This window comes from Culex quinquefasciatus, chromosome 2 (genome assembly GCF_015732765.1).
Source record: "Culex quinquefasciatus strain JHB chromosome 2, VPISU_Cqui_1.0_pri_paternal, whole genome shotgun sequence".
Classification (NCBI taxonomy): domain Eukaryota; kingdom Metazoa; phylum Arthropoda; class Insecta; order Diptera; family Culicidae; genus Culex; species Culex quinquefasciatus.
The window spans coordinates 138,491,445-138,508,607 of NC_051862.1; the positions used below are offsets into that span (position 1 = coordinate 138,491,445).

The window sequence follows — 17,163 nt, forward strand, 5'->3', positions numbered from 1 at the left end:
CGACTGATCGAAGTAGCAACCATACTTCATCAGTGGTTTCCGTGGTGTAGTGGTTATCACATCCGCCTAACACGCGGAAGGCCCCCGGTTCGATCCCGGGCGGAAACAATATATATTTTTTTTTTCAAAGAGAATCCTAGGTTCATTCACGCAGAAAAATAAGGCATATTTGAATCAACAAAACGTTTTGTTGATTTGAAAATCATAATTTTTGTTGAAACAACGCTAAACGTCAAAGCAGCTTTTTCAAAACAACAAAAGACTTTTGTGGAATCGAGAAAAACAAGGTTTGTTTCAACGCAAAATCGGCGTTGATTATATTCAACAAAAATTTTGTTGATTCAAACCTCGTACAGGCTAAAACTTGAACAACAGAATGTTGTATTGATGCAAGCGTGACATCAAACCGATCTTGTCGCTCGTTGGTATTTGAAGTTTCGAGAAAAACGCGTTTTAGTGTATAACCTTGAATAAACAAAAATTAACGCACACAAAGTAAACAATAACAAACACGTTTTGTTTGGATGACCATTCTGTGCATTGTCCCAAAGTTTCTTTGATTTTGGTTCCTAAAGTCCCGAGCTATGATAAAATATGTTTGCAGTAGTCGGGCATGTACGTGTGTCAAACGCGTTCTGGCTAAAATCCCTTTATCCAGTTGTCGCACTTACAGTAATTTGCAGGATGTGTCAAGATTAGACGATCAGATCGATTTTGTTTCGTTGAATATCTCAGGATTGAAATCGATTTTTTGGAATCTGTGAAAATCAAAAGGTGAAGCATTGAGAGCTGCACGAAACTACGTTTTCAACTCAATATGGCCCAAAAGTGCGACCAGATAGCACGATCACGACGAAATCATGCTTTTTTCAAAAGAAGCAATAATTCGATTCTTTCATGCCAATATTTTGATTTCCATTGTATTCTCATCCATACAAAATCCGAGATCACATAAAACGAATCATGCATAATGGATAGGAAACATAGAAGAATAACGTTTTCTTTCGAAAATAATATCCCATGAAACTGACGGGTCTTCGCAATTTTCCCAGCGGGACGCTAAACTTCATCCAGCCATCGTTGCCGACAGCTTCAATCAAATTCGCTTGCGCTCCTCCTAGGACGGGGTGGGTTCCAATTTAATATCCCCCACCGTCGAATAGTTGGCAAATGTGTATAATCACCATCGTTACCATCATTATCATATTATCAGAGCATGAAAATACATACAAGCTGACTGCACTGACATAATATTATAAAGCGACGTAAGCGCCAAATTGAAATAAGGCAACTCGTCAACACGCTGTTTTCATTTTTAATGTCGCTTACTTCACTTGGCAATATTCGACACAGTGCATAAAACGGTTCTGATTTAATCTCGCTCGCTTCGGAGCTCGGTCCTGGGCTGCAGCTCATCGCGGTATGACATGGTGGCTTATCAAACCTCCACCCCCTCCTCCAACTCCAAGACCATCAGAACACGAGCATGGTCCTTCCGTCACACTGGATCCACCCGTCATCAGTGCCAATGTACCTTGGCGGTACCGCATTTATCCATCATAATCAACGATAGGTAGAGAGTAGAAAGCGGGAACAAGGTTGTAGTGGAAATATCCTGATGATGGGAAAAAAATAATTTTAAAAGCTGACTCACCGTTGTCAACCATCCGAGCGAAGAACCGTTAAATAGGTCTTGAGGGACCTCTGACTAGACCGTACTATACTAGCCAGGATGTGGGGGACACTTCGCTTCAAGAACCGTACCACTTGACAAACTGGCTGATTTGACAACTGTCCTCCCTGCCTTTCATAACGTAATCGAGTATATTGAATTGAACGTCACCGGAAGAGACGTGGAATATTAAACGCTTCACAGCAATGGACAGGTGTGCAAAATGTCTAGTTGAGCTATAGGGGGGATGACCGTCAATAAACTCGGTAGTTTAGCCCTTTCCACGAAAGTTTAACTGTTGTGTGGACCGCAGTCTTTTACCTTTATTTTAAATTTAAAAAAAATGTTTCCGCCCGGGATCGAACCGGGGGCCTTCCGCGTGTTAGGCGGATGTGATAACCACTACACCACGGAAACCACTGCTCGAAGTTGATTGCTGCTGCAATCATTCGAAAAATTTCATAAAGTGCGATTTGGACTCATTTTGAATCACTTGTTGAATGGAAATCGTTTTACCTAAAACAACTCTTCCTGGTTAGCCGTGATCGTCTAGTGGTTAGGACCCTACGTTGTGGCCGTAGTAACCCAGGTTCGAATCCAGGTTACGGCAGAGCTTCCAGAAGCTCTTTCTTTTTTATTGCGTTCAATGGAAGAAAAAAAAATGCTACATTTTTTATTTTGTTTTTGTCATCTATTCGGTACAAATTCATTGGATTAAAAAAAATGTTTCCTGGGAGCACTGCCGTGACCAGGATTCGAACCTGGGTTACTACGGCCACAACGTAGGGTCCTAACCACTAGACGATCACGGCTCATCAGAAAGGGTTGTTGGTAAAAAGATTTCCATTCAACAAGTGATTCAAAATGAGTCCAAATTGCACTTTATGAAATTTTTCGAATGATTGTAGCAGAATTCATCTTCGTTCAGTGGTTTCCGTGGTGTAGTGGTTATCACATCCGCCTAACACGCGGAAGGCCCCCGGTTCGATCCCGGGCGGAAACACAGCAATATTTTTGTGGACCACCCTGATGTTTACAGTGAAAATGTTACTTGATCACTTTTACACTAGCTGCTACTTTGGTTCCCAGTAAAAAAATATGATTTAAATTTACACTTTTTAATGTTATTTTATGTTAAATGATGGTGGGAAAATGATTCATGTGACCATATGAAAATTATAGGCTAGTTTTGGAAATTTAAACTACGTAGAATAACTGCTGTTTTCACCGGCTTCTGATGTAAAATTATACTTTTTTTACACAAAAACATTAAAACAGATTATTGCAATTTTACATCAGAAACTGAGTAATATTTTCACTACAAACAAAGTCAATTTAAAAAAGTAAAGTGCAGGGATCTGAGGGTGTGTGATTGGATTTTATATGCACAGAAAAAAATCAATTCCAGTAATCGTGAACTGTGTTCATGAATTTAAGAACCATGAAGGAATTTGCTCATGAGTATTGTGCATTTGCATTATAAACGTGAATATATTACTTAGCCGAAGAAGTAACGCAAAAAGTAACTTTTTCAAAACTTATTTTCGTAAAATCGCGATAACTTCGTTATGTTTAAGGCTACCAACTCTTGCTGAGCAAAAATCCGTACACTTTGCCGATATGACACCATGGTATAACAAAATCTGTCAATTAATTATTTAGATAAATTAAATTTAAAAAAATTAAGAATTAAAAATATAAAACTGTGTTGTTTTTACAGCTAACAAATTTCACAAAATGCTATCAGAGTGCTAATGACTTGCACGTTTAAAAGTATTCATAAAATGAACTGTGATTTGAATCAAATCAGCATAGAAAAAAACAAAAGCATAGAAAAAAACAAAAGTGCTCGGATCGGACTCAAAATTTTTCTGGGGGTTCCCTGGCCGAAATAATTAGACCCGTATTTTTTTGTTTGGCCATTAGGGTGACCTACGCCGTCTTCGGGTGGTCTGAAAAATGCCCATTTTCGTCGATTTTCGCAAAAACCACTTTTTTTCAAAAAATCATAACTCCTCGCCATTTCAACCGATTTCAATTGTCTTATACGCAAATGAAAGGTGATAAGTTGGCCTATCAAAGAAAAATAATAAAAAGTTTCAAAAATCTAGCCTAACATATCAAAAGGTCGAATGAAACTTTAAAATGCCGTTTTAACGGTGTCTGGACCAAAGAGCCCATGTCTGGAAATATTTTTATCAGATTCCCCGGACATTTTTACATAACATACTAAAAAATGGGAGGAGTTCATTAACAGGATTCTGAGATATGATTTTTTGAAAATAAAATCCGTGTTTATCGACGCGCCGCTCGCAAAAACACGAAAATGACAAAATCTGCAAAAAATCAACTTTTTCCACTAAAACTGCGATAACTTAAAAATTTCAGCGATGACCTATACATGTCTGTATACCAAAAGTTGCGTCTTTCAATTACGAACTTCAATTGATTTTTAGTGTCACGATTTTTTTTCGTTCAAATTTTTTGAGGAAGTAGCCTAAAAAGTTACCAAAAGACTGACGAAAAATGCAGGATGGTATGTCTCTCCTAAAAAAATACAAAAATCATTTACTAAAACTGTTTTTTAGAAAAGTGGTCTAAACGTCAAAATTTTTGAAAACCGGTAGCGGGAATCGATTCTCCAGACAATTTTACATAAAAGTCTCCATATTGACCATTGTCCTAAGCCCAATCCTTGGGAAAATACAGCGGTTTTAAAAATAAAAATGTTGAAAAACGGGTTTTTTGGTGGTTTTTGACAATTTCTATATGACAGACTTGGTTTTTCAGTCTCGAAAATATTTTTACCGGAAAGCTCGTCCAATTTCCAATAAGATTGCCTTTGACAGCTTTTCAATTGGATGTATGGGCTTACAGATATAAGCTTTATTACATTGCTAATAACTGAAAATAGAATATTTTTTTCAGTGTGGTAGAAACCAGGACAAGTTTGTCTTTGACCACTTTTTGATACGACGTAACGGCTTCGAGATACAGTAATTTTTAAATTACAAAATACAAAAAAAATTAAATTTCCTAAATGTTATTTTCGAGTACTCTTGGCTCCATATACACAAAAATGGCTTATATAGGCCTAGGATAACATGTCTACAAAGTTTCATTGAAATCGGAGAGGGTCGGGTACAAAAGTACCAGAAAAATTCCTGATTTGAGCTGGAATTGCTCTATAAGACAATTGAAATCGGTTAAAATGGCGAGAAGTTATGATTTTTCAAAAAAAGTGGTTTTTGCGAAAATCGACGAAAATGGCCATTTTTCAGACCACCCTAACACGGCGTAGGCCACCCTAATGGCCAAACAAAAAAATACGGGTCTAATTATTTTGGCCAGGGAACCCCCAGAAAAAATTTGAGCCCGATCCGAGCACTTTTGTTTTTTTCCATACGGTTTTCGTGGGGAATTGCTGTATGTTCTTCTTTTTTTTTATTTTTTATTTTTTTGATAAACGTTTAAAAGTTTACGAAATGTCAAGTTTGCTTTTACGAATAATATCGTTCTTAGTGTTTTCACGAAATATTTTCCAGAGTTTTTTTTTATTGAAAAGGTCCTATAACATGTGAAACACAACAGTTTATAGGACCTTTAAAAAAAAAACTCTAGATTTGTTAATTCAATTGTTCAAATGTTTTCACAAGTTTTAGAAAGCCTTTGGAAAAGGGATAAATATATTCAGTAAGGAATTTCTAAAAGAAGAATTCTAGAGTTTTTTTAAAAGGTCCTTTCAACATATAAGGGTGTATTTTCATAACTCTAGAATTCATGTTCTTGAATTCATGTTACCGGTTCGATTTTGACAAGAATTATTTTTCGGTTACTTTCGCATTATTTTTGACGAAAAATCTCGCAAACATGCTTGTTTACTCAAAACTAACTGACCTACATAATTTTTTTTATGAATTTACCATAAAATACTTGAAAAAACTGATGTTAAAAATTTGAGGTGAGCGGAGCAAAAATTGAATTCTTGTTCGACAAGAATTCAATTCTTGTCGTACAAGAATCCAATTCAATGATTAAAAAGTTGTTAAAATTCTGTACAAATCCGTATTATGCGTAAAATTCCCTACACAAATTCCGGCCTGTTAAAAATCCGCGAAGAGATTCAAAAATCCGTATGGTAAGGAAAAAATCCGTACAGTTGGTAGCCTTAGTTATGTTTATAAGCAAATCCCATATGTTTATATATAATTTTTTTTGTAATTGTTTGCTCTACAACTTTGTAGAACATTGTTACACTCTAAAAAACAACCCTAAAAAGTTAGAAAAAAAACACGAAATTTTAAAATGAGAAATTTTGTTCTAAATGAAAAAATGGTTCTTCTGGGTCAATGTAGATTCTAAAAGTACATAAAATTTCCCTTGAAATGACATGCTCCAAAAAATTTTACAGTCAAGTAACGGAAAATGGGAGAATTTTTAAATCTTTTTTAGTGTTTTTTTCGATGAAAAATACGTTTTTTTTTTCGGAATTCTGAGTACGCCATTAAATCGGGCGTCTAGTTTTACATAAAAGTCCCTTTGACACCAAATTTCTATCTCATCACCGTTTCAGGCTGCAAATTATTGAAAAATGCCTCTTTTTTCGCATGTTCAAAAATAGAGGGGTCGTACCGCCCCTTCGTCACGACAAAGGACAAAATTTCACGCAAATCGAAGAGGGGTCGGGGCAACTTTTCCCGATTTCGTGTGAGTTGGTAGAGAATTACCCATGTAGTAGTTAATATTATGCAGTCATGAATTCTCAACTATGATATATTGTGACCTAAAAAGGTATGTTTCCGCCCGGGCTCGAACCGGGGACCTTCTGCGTGTGAAGCAGACGTGATAACCGCTACACTACGGAAACTCATATCTTCTTGGAACATTATGCCACTTCCCATGAATGATTACGTTTCTGCTACTTCAGCTGAGGTCTCGCGTGCCGTTAAGTTATAATTCACACAATCGGTCTTTGTCCTTTTTTTTCTTCTTCGAAAAAGATGTCCTGACCCGCTGCTGTCTAACCCCATTTAGCACAATGGGGTTATCGCAGCTCGGAAGCAACCCCAAATCAGCCCCCGGGACAGCTGTTGACAAATGTCATTAAATTTTTCATTGTAATGCACAACAAGACACATGATCCCATTTATTTTCGGGCGAGGAAAAATGACGGAAAACTTTCTTCGGGGGGTTTCTCGAACCAAAAGAATGGATTAACTTATTCACTTTAAACTCTTTGTGGCAGGACGTTCCGGAATGTGCCGTTTCTTGTCCTCTGACCGAAGGATTGTTGTTTCGCTTTTCTTCGGTTTTTGACGATGCCATGGGCCGTGTCACAAAATGGAGATTGTTTCTTTCTTTTTTTGGAAAAGAAAAACACGCCCCACGGATGGACTCCGATGTCGCGTTCGTTTTCCAGACTTGTCATGGTCCTTACTGAAGCACCATTCGAGACTGCTGTCAAACATTTCCAGATCAGAAGATCCTGGCGCGTGGTGAGCCTGAAATGGTCTCATCCGGGAAGCAATCAATTTCGTCGCTCTTGCGGGAAATCGAGCGATAATTTGTTTTCACTTGTTTTGTGCGCAAACGATGGCCATCTTCATCACAGTCACTGATGGCAACACTGTGAGATTTGGGCTGTAGGGTAAAGTCCGGTAAGTTTGCCAGTTGACACCCGAATGCAATTAGTGAGCTGGCAACTCTGCTCCTTAAAAAAATATTTTGAAAAAAAAAAACAAATATTCTAGCAACCTTGTCATAATCCAAGTCAAGATCCTTTTTATAATAAATAAAAACAGATTTCAATGAAAACCATTTGAATTCAGTTTTGCAAATATTTCCCTCACTATCAGCGTCCTGTGGTAACCGATGCAAATGAAAGCCGGCCTCTGGGTCACATTCAAATAACCAAATGGCTCCTCCGGTCGTTGTCCGTTGCGAAATGGGAGCCGGAATTCCTGGAAGGACTGCGGTCGAGGACATGAATTCGTCCCCATACCAACCATATCTGGAATGGTTTAAATTCGCACGAAAAAAAGTAACAAACACAAACCGTTGATTTCAACACCCAGGGCGACATTGGGACACTTGCCCTGATTTTAAAGAGGGTCATGAAAAAAAAACACGGAATAATGAACGGAACGCCCTTCAAGCGTCTATTGTCTGCCCTGAAAAACAGAGTTTATGCGCGCGGAATTGGCCAGTGCGCGCCTGGAAATGACATTTTGATGATGGTAATCAGCTTTGATCGGACCGGAGAATATAATCCTGCTTCCGTGGGGGTTGCGGAAACCGTTAGGAGGATTATTAAAATCTAAAATTGGGCTTTGCAGAATTGATGACCCGCAAATATAATCCGGTATGGCTCCCCATTGAAACGGAAATTGTATGTGATGGCTAAGAAAAGTAAAAATAAACGACTCACTTTTTTTTCTTCAAGCGTAATAAAACCGTCAAAATATATGTTTCCGCCCGGGATCGAACCGGGGGCCTTCCGCGTGTTAGGCGGATGTGATAACCACTACACCACGGAAACCACTGATATTTAATTATTGTTACTTCGATCAAGTTTAAATCTTAAACAATATAAATGAAATGACTTTTGATTCATCCGTTGAATGAAAATCAATCTACTTTCAACCCATCCGAATTGGCCGTGATCGTCTAGTGGTTAGGACCCTACGTTGTGGCCGTAGTAACCCAGGTTCGAATCCTGGTCACGGCAGTGCTCCAAGGATAGTACTATTTTGTCAACTACTTTTTTGACAGATAAGTTTTGATTATCGGTCAGAAAAAAATACTATGAGCAAAAAAACAAACTATTGGCTGATGGAATTTTGAGATACAGACCTTTTAAGAGGTTACGTCTGATTTCAGCATGTTTAATAATATGCACTTCTAGGTATTGATGTATTATGCTCTTGATGTCTTTTTACTTTACACACTACTTTTGATCATGTTTCAGAAGGTTTATCGTTGAAGTTTTTGAGATACAGCCATTTCTAAATGTTATTTCCGATTTTTCTAAGAAATCCTATAAAATCTGTGCAAATTTAGCATGTCTCCGGTGAATGTTAAAAATGATGGCCAATCTTTTAGAAGGCTTACTGATGAACTACATCATGAGACCATTTAAAAAAGTTTACCTTCGATTGCGAATCCAGTGTAATTCACTATCATTTTGAATTAAAAGCTTGAATTCTGATGTTTCTTGTTGCTCAAAATTAAATCTGTAAACAAACTTCAGACAGTATCAGAAATCATGGTAATATTACATCTGGGAATGAGTACATCTTTTATGACAGGAAATTTACCACTTTTTCGGTGTAATGCCCCTTTTAAGTCTAAATTGAGGTCATATTACATCACAAAAGAGGCAAACCTTTCAATTCACTACACTACGGAAACTGAAAACTATCGTGAGCTGTTTTGCCATACAAAGCTGACAGCTGTTCTTACAAAACACAGTGAAAAATGTAAATTTGGTAGGTGTAATATTGGAAGGCTTAATATTACCTCATTAATTAAGTAATTTTACCTCAGTTTAGAGTGAAACGTAGCATTACATCATAAGTAAATTCGTTTCCATGATTTTACACACAGTAAAAGAAAAATCATGGTAATATTACATCTGCGCATGAGTACACCTTTATTTAAAAAAAGTGTAATTTTCCATCTGAAAAATTGTTAAATTTGTCATTATGCTGTTGTACTGCCACGTTTTCAGTCTAAATATTACACAGTAAAAAAATCTTCGTAATATTACATCTGGAAATGGGTGCATCTTTTATGTTAGAAAAAAGGTGTAATTTTACCTCTGAAAATGTGTAATTTAACTACTTTTCTGGTGTAATGTAAATTTTTCAGTTTTAATTGAGGTAAAATTACAACATAAAAGAGGTAATATTCAGCCTTCCAAAATTACAGCCTCCAAATTTACACGTTTTTTTTTAGAAAAATGGTAATATTACACCTTTTAATTTCACACCTTCCGATTTAACTTTTCCAAATTAACACGTTCTTACTGTGCAGTAAAAAGAATCATTGTAATATTTCATCTGGAAATGGGTACATCTGTTAGGTCAGAAAAAAATGTTAGTTGGCAGCCCTGCTGGCAAGATATCAGCATTTTTCAGTGCCGGGTATTTTCTTTTTTGACGTTTGTTTCGCGCGGCATCTGATATTTTCTTTTCATTCGTTGTTTACCGTCAAATCGCTCAAGTCACAAATAAACGTCGCTCTGCGCTCAAGCTACAAAACCCTGTTTCGCTCTTTTTCCTGCTGTGGTGGCAATAAAAATGACCAATTTTACTCCTAAAATATGTAAATTTACCACTTTTCCATAGTAACGCCACTTTTTCAGTAGAAATCGAGGTAATATTACATCGTGAAAGATGTAATGTATCTTCCAAATTTACAAATTCTTACTGAGTAGGCTAGCAACGATGAAACATTGTGGCCGTGTTGTAAATTCTTTGATATCATAATATTTCAAAAATATTCAAAATGGTATAAACATAAATTTTATTTTCTTTTCCACAATAACCGAAAAAATATTCTGATCCCTCAGAATGTAATTCAAAAACTTTGAATTCAACTTTAATTGTGGCCTCTTTCGAATGTTAGACTTAAATTTAAAATGTAGAAAAAGTTTCTATCAGAAAAATCAGAAATTTTCTTCTTTTAAAGAGTCGAATATTAAAAAACATGCATTTTTTAAGAAAAATAGAAAGCACAAAGTTCCTTTCGCTAATTAATTAGCCTGTCAAGTGATTGTTGCTCTGCCGACACAACCAAATGTTTTGTTGTTAATTATTCCAGGAACTTCTGCAAGTTGTTTTGCTCGCGCGCGCGTTGTCAACAGCTTCCTAATGGTATCCTGGATGTTCCTGAAAAAAAAAAAAAAACTCAGACAGAAATCTTGCTATGGCCTTCAGACCTTGCTTGAGTAGATGGCTTTTGTCCGACAGCGCGACCTAACAATACCACACCTTTTTTAACCATGGCCTTAATCCTGGATCCACGTGCCATTACTTTATTTGTCCTCCTTGCAGAAAGCACAATTTTTCCTGGCCGCCAACGATTCATCTGAATCATTCTGAATGCTGCTCGCGTTGACACTAATCTTCCCTTTTCTGGGTCAGTTGATTGAGCCATTTGTCAAAATGGGAGTTCGTCCGATCGTGGGTGGACGACTCCGCCCTTCTGCACACGGCTGAACTCTTTGGTTCAATTGAAAACTTTCCAGTATTCCTGGAATCGCACAACTTCAAATGACACTTGTAACCTCTCCCAATTTGTCCGTTTAGCAAGCAATTGAGCAAAAGTTTCCCGAAAACGACGACGACTGTAATGTAATTGAATTTCCTTCCCAAAGACCGGACACTGAAGTTTTCCACCGGTCACCGGAAACAGCGCAACAGGTGCTTGTAATGAGATAAGGACGAGGCCGTCCTGCACCGTCAGGACATGGGTCAAAATTGGTGTATACGAAAATATTTCTAACGACCATTTCGAGGTACTTTTTCTCAATCACCGTCGTTGGTTTTTTGCCGCGGTCGGTAATTTTGCTTAAATTTAATTTTATTTTGGGTGCTGCTGTATTTTTAGCGCTCACTTTTACGGCGCAGCAACTTGTCGGTTATGGCCACTGCCGAAAACCACGCGAAGCCCACACGTGGAGGGAGGTGGGTAGACAGTGAAAACCAAAAAAAAAGTGGCTTAATTGCTGGGTGGGGCCAAGTTGGTTATGCTGCGATCAGCTGATTGGTGGCGAGAAAAACGGGTCTAAAAATAAACATAAATTGTTGCATAATGCAGCGATCGGGTTTTTTGAGTTGCAGTTATTGACGGCGTGAAGTGGGTACCGCAAAAGAAAACTTCTATTTCATATCTTCCATGCAGCCGTGATCGTCTAGTGGTTAGGACCCTACGTTGTGGCCGTAGTAACCCAGGTTCGAATCCTGGTCACGGCAATGTTTCCGAGTAGAAGCATTGTCACGGATGGGATTTTTTTGGTGACGAAGCGATAAAAAAATGGTTCGAAATTCTTACAGTCAGACTAGCAGGCGTAAATCATGAAACTAGTGTGTAAATCAAACATTCACAGTTCTTACTTGAATTATTTTCGCCATAAAAGATATTTGGAACACGGGAAGAGTTAATGCTTCACCTATTTAAGGGGACAAGGGAAAATCTCCAGGGTGTCCCCAAGTACAAACAGTTTCAAACGGTGCAAATGGTGCAAATGATTTTAACTTTTTTGGGGAACGATGCCGGGCATGACAATTTACATTTTGTCAGAGCTGGTTACAATTCTGGTTTTTAAGATTTTCTCAAACGATTTTTTGTCATACTGGTAATGTCTGTAACATAACCTCCTGAGCCTTTTTCTTACCCATTTTCTCTCCGTTTTTTAATTCTATTTTGCGGTTCAGCAGATGGGTTAGACTCTGTCAACTTTTAGCTATTTTCCCGGCCAATCCCGAAGTATTTTTGAGTTTTTCATGGCTTATGCAATTCTTATCGTGAAAGAGAATGTTTTGCCTTCCTCACTGAGGTAAGGCTATAATCCTGCTCTAAAAATGAACTTTGTAAAAAAACGTCGTTGACCCACCTTCATGTATACATATCGACTCAGAATCGAAAACTGAACAAATGTCTGTGTGTATGTGTGTGTGTATGTGTGTGTGTATGTGTGTGTGTATGTATGTATGTGACCAACAAACTAGCTCATGTTTCTCGGCACTGGCTGAACCGATTTGACCCGAACCTGTTGCATTCGACTTGGTTTAGGGTCCCATAGATCGAGTTTTATACAGATTGAAGTTTCGATAAGTAGTTCAAAAGTTATGTATAAAAATGTGTTTTCACGTATATCCGGATCTCACTTAAATGTATGTAAACTATGTCCGGATCCACCATCCGACCCATCGTTGGTTAGGTTATCGAAAGACCTTTCCAACGAGTCCAAAATATTGAAGATCTGGCAACCCTGTCTCGAGATATGGCCCCTTAAGTGATATTGGTGTACTTTTTGGAAGCCGGATCTCACTTAAATGTATGTAAACTATGTCCAGATCCACCATCCGACCCATCATTGGTTAGGTTATCGCAAGACCTTTCCAACGAGTCCAAAACATTGAATATCTGGCAACCCTGTCTCGAGATATGGCCCCTTAAGTGATATTGGTGTACTTTTTGGAAGCCGGATCTCACTTAAATGTATGTAAACTATGTCCAGATCCACCATCTGACCTATCGTTGGTTAGGTTATCGCAAGACCTTTCCAACGAGTCCAAAACATTGAAGATCTGGCAACCCTGTCTCGAGATATGGCCCCTTAAGTGATATTGTTGTACTTTTTGGAAGCCGGATCTCACTTAAATGTATGTAAACTATGTCCGGATCCACCATCCGACCCATCGTTTGTTAGGTTATCGAAAGACCTTTCCAACGAGTCCAAAACATTGAAGATTTGGCAACCCTTTCTCGAGATATGGCCCATTAAGTGATATTGTTGTACTTTTTGGAAGCCGGATCTCACTTAAATGTATGTAAACTATGTCCGGATTCACCATCCGACCCATCGTTTGTTAGGTTATCGAAAGACCTTTCCAACGAGTCCAAAACAATGAAGATCTGGCAACCCTGTCTCGAGATATGGCCCCTTAAGTAATATTGTTGTACTTTTTGGAAGCCGGATCTCACTTAAATGTATGTAAACTATGTCCGGATCCATCATCCGACTCATCGTTGATTAGGTTATCGAAAGACCTTTCCAACGAGTCCAAAACTATGACGATCTAGCAACCCTGACTTGAGATATGGTGTACTTTTTATTCCGGATCTATAAAATAGATGAAATTTGTGTACAGCTATTGTTGGTAATGAGTGAGGAAGGCTCCAACCACATAGGTGGATTAAGTTAGTTTTTATTTATAAAACAAAAGTCGTACATTTATCCAACAAAGTTTACCGAGTTGGATAAATACGACGAGTGCTGGAAAGATCATGTTTTGCAACAAGTTGCTCACAACATTTTTTGCAATTCCAAAAAATGCTTTTGATTGAAATTTTATTTCAAACATTCATGTGGGTAATTCTCTACCAACTCACACGAAATCGGGAAAAGTTGCCCCGACCCCTCTTCGATTTGCGTGAAACTTTGTCCTAAGGGGTAACTTTTGTCTCTGATCACAAATCCGAGGTCCGTTTTTTGATATCTCGTGACGGAGGGGCGGTACGACCCCTTTCATTTTTGAACATGCGAAAAAAGAGGTATTTTTCAATAATTTGCAGCCTGAAACGGTGATGAGATAGAAATTTGGTGTCAAAGGGACTTTTATGTTAAATTGGACGCCCGATTCGATGGCGTACTCAGAATTCCGAAAAAACGTATTTTTCATCGAAAAAAACACTTAAAAAGTTTTAAAAATTCTCCCATTTTCCGTTACTCGACTGTAAAATTTTTTGGAACATTTCATTTTATGGGAAATTTAATGTACTTTTTGAATCTACATTGACTTAGAAGTGTCATTTTTTCGTTTAGAACAAAAATTTTCATTTTAAAATTTCGTGTTTTTTCTAACTTTGCAGGTTATTTTTTAGAGTGTAACAATGTTCTACAAAGTTTTAGAACAGACACTTACAAAAATTTTGATATATAGACATAAGGGGTTTGCTTATAAACATCACGAGCTATCGCGATTTTACGAAAAAAAGTTTTGAAAAAGTTACTTTTTGCGTTTCTCTTTGTTTCGTCGTCCGTGTCTGTCGCGGGTGACCATAAACGGCCATGATCGATGACGACCAACTTTTTCAAAACTTTTTTTCGTAAAATCGCGATAATTCGTGATGTTTATGAGCAAACCCCTTATGTCTATTTATCAAATTTTTTGTAATTGTCTGCTCTACAACTTGTAGAACATTGTTACACTCTTAAAAATAACCCTGCAAAGTTAGAAAAAACACGAAATTTTAAAATGAAAATGTTTGTTCTAAATGAAAAAATGACCCTTCTGGGTCAATGTAGATTCGAAAAGTACATTAAATTTCCCATAAAATGACATGTTCCAAAAATTTTTACAGTCAAGTAACGGAAAATGGGAGAATTTTTAAAACTTTTTCAGTGTTTTTTTCGATGAAAAATACGTTTTTTTCGGAATTCTGAGTACGCCATCAAATCGGGCGTCTAATTTTACATAAAAGTCCCTTTGACATCAAATTTCTATCTTATCACCGTTTCAGGCTACAAATTATTGAAAAACACCTCTTTTTTCGCATGTTCAAAAAAGGAAGGGGTCGTACCGCCCCTCCATCACGAGATATCAAAAAACGGACCTCGGATTTGTGATCAGGGACAAAAGTTACCCCTTAGGACAAAGTTTCACGCAAATCGAAGAGGGGTCGGGGCAACTGCTGTGTGAGTTGGCGGAGAATTACCCATGTGTTAAGTAAATTCACCGTTCAAAACAAAACAATATTGAAAAATGTTACTTTTCGATACAAGTGTTGAAAAGTTCCACTTTTTAGCACCCATTTCAGTGCTGAAAAGAAGAACTTTTCGGCACTGTTATTAAAAGGTATTGATTTTCAAATCTGTTAATTTTGGTAGTTAAAAGTAGGCAGTTTCACCAGCGGGATTGCAAAAAAAGTATTTACCATTTGCTCCACGACTGATTTTAGAAATTATGTGCCTTTTCTCGGTTAAACGAGAAATGGACGCTCTAGTTTTAGGGGGGAAATATGAGTTTTTGCAATGTTGAGAATGCACTGAAAAATATCCCAAAGATCCTTCTTTAATATAATTCGCTTAAACATATTTTTCTTTCAAGTCCCGTAAATATTTCTTGTCCATTCTTTTGCTAAATAAAAACACTAAAAAACATGTTGACAAATTTTACTCTTAAAAAACAATGTTCAAACAGGGTGACTAGACTACCTTGCAGGGTGTCAACCACATTCTTATTTTGTTGCGTGATGTTTTAGGACCTTGGTGTCTTAGGCAAAGTTGTACAGGAATATTGGATAATCGCATTTTTTTCCAAATCACATACATGTTTATCCCTAAAAAAGTGCATTTTACGTTAATATTATGTTCTTTTTACGTTAATTTTTAGTAAAAATTGCGTATATCTCTTGTAAATTAAGGGCTAAAAATATGAGGCTTTTGATATTTCACATGAATGTTTTATTTTCTTTTACAAAAGTTCTGAAACTTTTTGTATAAAAATATTTGTTTCCGCCCGGGATCGAACCGGGGGCCTTCCGCGTGTTAGGCGGATGTGATAACCACTACACCACGGAAACCACTGATCGTGAATGACTGCTGCTTCGATCAGTTTATAACAACAATAATGACACGGTAGGGTCAAAATTGATTCTTGTATTGGCTATAAACAATCATTAACGATACACTGCCTTGATAGCCGTGATCGTCTAGTGGTTAGGACCCTACGTTGTGGCCGTAGTAACCCAGGTTCGAATCCTGGTCACGGCATAAGCCTTTTTTTGTTTTATTTCCTATTTATTTTTCCCTTTTACTATTGTACTAATACTTGTTTTCTTTCTCCTTCCAGGTGAGTATTCATCATAAGACAAACTTGGCCATAATCAAGGGTAAAAATGGTGGAATTCTCAATCGCAAATCACATTGGACCCAAAATCGATTGATTGAATTTAAAATTGAGTTTTTGGCCAAGGTGAGGGCCCAAGGTATCTCCCATGGGAAGCATCCCAAAATGAATTTCGAAATACCCCCTTTGAAAAACAGTCCTCCTTTTTGTTGATGCTTGATGGTGATAACGTTTCGCATTCGGTGCGGAATAGTGCAAACAAACAATAATTGGATTCGTTTCCATTCGACGAAGATCGACTTTGATGTCGCACGGTGGAAAATTATTGGTCGATGTTCATTACCTGATGGTGGATGGAACAGGGTAAACACAATTTATTTGATGTCTTCCATCGGTGGTTCGTCACTGAATTGAGTCGCTGCAGGATATGAACCACCTGAGGATAATGACATCAGTTTCATTCAATATAACTGAAACACACTGTACCTTCCAATCGGCGAAATTGTGATTATGAAAATAAATAATTGCAATGTTAATTATGCATTATTTTTGTTCACGCTGTCTTAAGAAACTTCGCCAATGTAAATACTTATCGTCTTCAGAAAGGGACTCAAACAAACCACATCAATTTACGGCAGTACGCTCCTTAACCGGACTCCTGTCCCATGCGTTTCGTAATTTGCACATTCCTAATGTTTCAGTGGGACATTTTTGCATTCATAATGTGTCCCAACTCCCGCTCTTCTTACACTCCAAGGAAGCCATAGAGCACCAACCCAAAGTCAACACTTGCCCTTCGGTCCTTAGGTCCGCTCATAACCGTTAGCGCCGACGAAAACGTCTCGGAGCTGGGCCACAATTTATGGGTCAGAAATATAATTCCTGCCACAACAAGTCGTCCGCCGGATGTTT

The 17,163-nt window shown here is 37.6% G+C and overlaps 1 protein-coding gene and 10 non-coding genes across 11 annotated transcripts in view; 6 read left to right on the forward strand and 5 right to left on the reverse strand.

The window, feature by feature from the left end:
• Window positions 1–17,163, forward strand: part of LOC6036655 (mitogen-activated protein kinase 1) — a 167,389-nt gene that overhangs the window by 19,808 nt on the left and 130,418 nt on the right. The window lies entirely within an intron of this gene.
• On the forward strand, window positions 36–108 carry Trnav-aac. Its single transcript has one exon. It is a non-coding gene; the product is annotated as a tRNA-Val (tRNA).
• Trnav-aac lies at window positions 2,017–2,089 on the reverse strand. Its single transcript has one exon. It is a non-coding gene; the product is annotated as a tRNA-Val (tRNA).
• On the reverse strand, window positions 2,413–2,484 carry Trnah-gug. Its single transcript has one exon. It is a non-coding gene; the product is annotated as a tRNA-His (tRNA).
• Window positions 2,603–2,675, forward strand: Trnav-aac. The gene has a single exon. It is a non-coding gene; the product is annotated as a tRNA-Val (tRNA).
• Window positions 6,467–6,539, reverse strand: Trnav-cac. Its single transcript has one exon. It is a non-coding gene; the product is annotated as a tRNA-Val (tRNA).
• Window positions 8,138–8,210, reverse strand: Trnav-aac. Its single transcript has one exon. It is a non-coding gene; the product is annotated as a tRNA-Val (tRNA).
• Window positions 8,328–8,399, forward strand: Trnah-gug. Its single transcript has one exon. It is a non-coding gene; the product is annotated as a tRNA-His (tRNA).
• Window positions 11,578–11,649, forward strand: Trnah-gug. Its single transcript has one exon. It is a non-coding gene; the product is annotated as a tRNA-His (tRNA).
• Trnav-aac lies at window positions 15,913–15,985 on the reverse strand. The gene has a single exon. It is a non-coding gene; the product is annotated as a tRNA-Val (tRNA).
• On the forward strand, window positions 16,104–16,175 carry Trnah-gug. Its single transcript has one exon. It is a non-coding gene; the product is annotated as a tRNA-His (tRNA).